The sequence below is a fragment of the Symphalangus syndactylus genome, chromosome X (assembly GCF_028878055.3).
Source record: "Symphalangus syndactylus isolate Jambi chromosome X, NHGRI_mSymSyn1-v2.1_pri, whole genome shotgun sequence".
Lineage (NCBI taxonomy): Eukaryota > Metazoa > Chordata > Mammalia > Primates > Hylobatidae > Symphalangus > Symphalangus syndactylus.
Genome location: NC_072447.2, coordinates 116,078,830 through 116,081,249, shown reverse-complemented (window position 1 = coordinate 116,081,249; position 2,420 = coordinate 116,078,830). Strand labels below are relative to the sequence as shown.

At 47.9% G+C, this 2,420-nt stretch overlaps 1 pseudogene; it reads right to left on the bottom strand.

Moving 5' to 3' along the window:
- Positions 1–224: 224 nt before the first annotated feature.
- Positions 225–1,800, bottom strand: LOC129475688 (coiled-coil domain-containing protein 121-like; annotated as a pseudogene).
- Between the last annotated feature and the right edge of the window lie 620 nt (positions 1,801–2,420).

Here is a 2,420-nt window from a genome sequence, read left to right as displayed (position 1 = left end):
TTTCCTTTAGCTAGTTTGATGTATGGTAAATGGCTAGGTTAGGGTCATGTGTTAGGTTAACAGGAGGTTTGTGGAATAGCTTATTAACAAGAGTATTTAAAGAAAAAGCTAGTTAAGGGAAGCTGGTTACCAAATATCTAGTAGGACTGTTGGATAAAACCATCTAATCCTTCACTCCAACACATCATGGTGGAGATTTTACAATAGCAATCTGGAATCCAAAAGCCTTTCTAACCAGGTTAATGTAGCACTTAAGAGTACTTGCTCCAGTTCTTATTTAATCAGTGTTATTTTAGGAGTTACTTTGGATTAATCCTTGATTTGGTGCCTTGGGGAAGACTGGGTGTGGTCTTTGGAACATCCTGTCTATTTAGGCACTGATTATGACTTCCTTGCAGTCTCTGCCTCGCCCGGATTAAGGACTCCAGATACCACTGTTCCTGCTGCAGCTGCTGCTTCCTAAGTGGTTTTGAGTAGCCGTTAAGTTTCTGGGCTTGCTCAATTAACTGCAGTAATTCCTTCTTGAACTGCTAGTTCTCTCTCTTGATGCCACAGGAGTATTCAAAAATAAACCGCTTTGCTGCCAACTTCCAGGCCTGGGCCTTCATATTAAGCTCTCTTCTTTTTCTCTTTCCCAGTAGCCTCCTGTCTGGCTCGCTCAGTTGTTTCTCCAGTAATCTTTTCTCCTGGAGGAGCTGGGCCTGTACTTCCCGTTTCTTTGCAGCTGTCTCAGCTTGGACTTTCTTTGTCTCCTCCTGTAATGTCTGTATTTCTTTCTCCCGCTTTTCCTTTAATATAGCAATGTCCCTCATTGCCTGCAACTTCCGCTTCAAACTGGATTGGATATTTTCCTTTTGCAAGAGCGCTGTTTTAAGCACTGAAATTTGTTCTGCATATCTGGAGGCTGATTCTTGTCTTCTTCGTTCAATCTCTCCACGTTTTTGTAAATAGCTGTTCCATAGCTTCTCACGTTGCTTTGTGTACTCTTCAGTTTTGTTAGTCAGGTATTCCAGAAAGAATCTGTTTTCAGCCTGGACAAGTAACTTTTCTCGGTGTAGCTCCCTGGATTCCTCCAGTAGCTGTTCCCGCTGGGTCTGAGCTTGTTTTATATGCTTGCTCAGATCCGTCATTTCCGCCACTATCTTTTCATTAAGGCTTGTCTCTACCTTTGTTAGCTTCTCTGGCTTGACAAAATTATTTATCAGACTATGATACGGTGGAAGGAGCCTTCTGGGGCCCTCAGCAAACCTACTCGCACCTGAAATCCAAGCATTCATCCTGAAGGTCACGGGGCAACTGTGTAGTTCACTGAGGGTGACTGCCAAGGAATGAGCGCTAGCATCAGGAACCTGCGTCTGCAACTCGCGGGAACAATGTGCAAGTGCGGAAAGCTCCAGTAGTTTATCCGTTCGGTGCTCAAAGGGTCTCGGTGCTACCCAGCAACCCTGGAGGCTGCACCCTGCTCCAGTCCGAGCTGGTCCAGCCCTGAACTGTTCAACCGCCTCGGCTACCGAATAAACCCGAGCAGTTGGTCCTCCAGTGGCTCCGCTCCCCGTTCTCTGTGGGCTCAAAATGCCAGGCATGCTCCTCGTTTTCTTGCTGTGTGAGCCCTGCCCTCGGGACCCCATCTCTTCTGGCCTTCCTCCAGGGGACAAAAGCCCTCCCAGGCTGCAGAGATCAGCGCCCTTTTCCTAGCTCCCTTCAGCCTTCCTCTCGCTTGCTCAGCGCCCCCACTTCCTCGCCACTGTCACTAGTTGACTCACCAGCCCTGCCCGACGCTAAGAAGATGCCCTGGCAACCGCAGCGCCCGTTCACCCGCTCCTTTCTGACGCTTTGGTTCTGTTTTCGTTCGCAGCCCAGAACATCGGGGAAGTTTCTCTAGCCATGCAGTGTCTCTATGGTCGGGTGGGCGGGGCCCCAGAAATATTTTGAATGATTTTATTGATAATCCATAATCACAAAACTGGAAACAATCCAAACTTCCTTCAGTGGCTGCATGGGTAAACAAACTGTAGTTCCTCCTTATAATGAAATACTACTCTTTGATAAAAGATTTAAAAAAATTGATCCCGGGCCGGGTGCGGTGGCTCACGCCTGTAATCCCAGCACTTTGGGAGGCCGAGGCGGGCGGATCACGAGGTTATTGGATCGAGACCATCCTGGCTAAAACACAGTGAAACCCCATCTCTACTAAAAATACAAAAACAAAATTAGCTGGGCGTGGTAGTGGGCGCCTGTAGTCCCAGCTACTCGGGAGGCTGAGGCGGGAGAATGGCGTGAACCCGGGAGGCGGAGCTTGCGTTGAGTCGAGTTTGTGCCACTGCACTCCAGCCTGGGCAACAGAGCAAGACTCCATCTCAAAAAAAAAAAATTGATCCTCATGCTTGAATGAATCTCACATCAACTATTCTTAGTGAAAG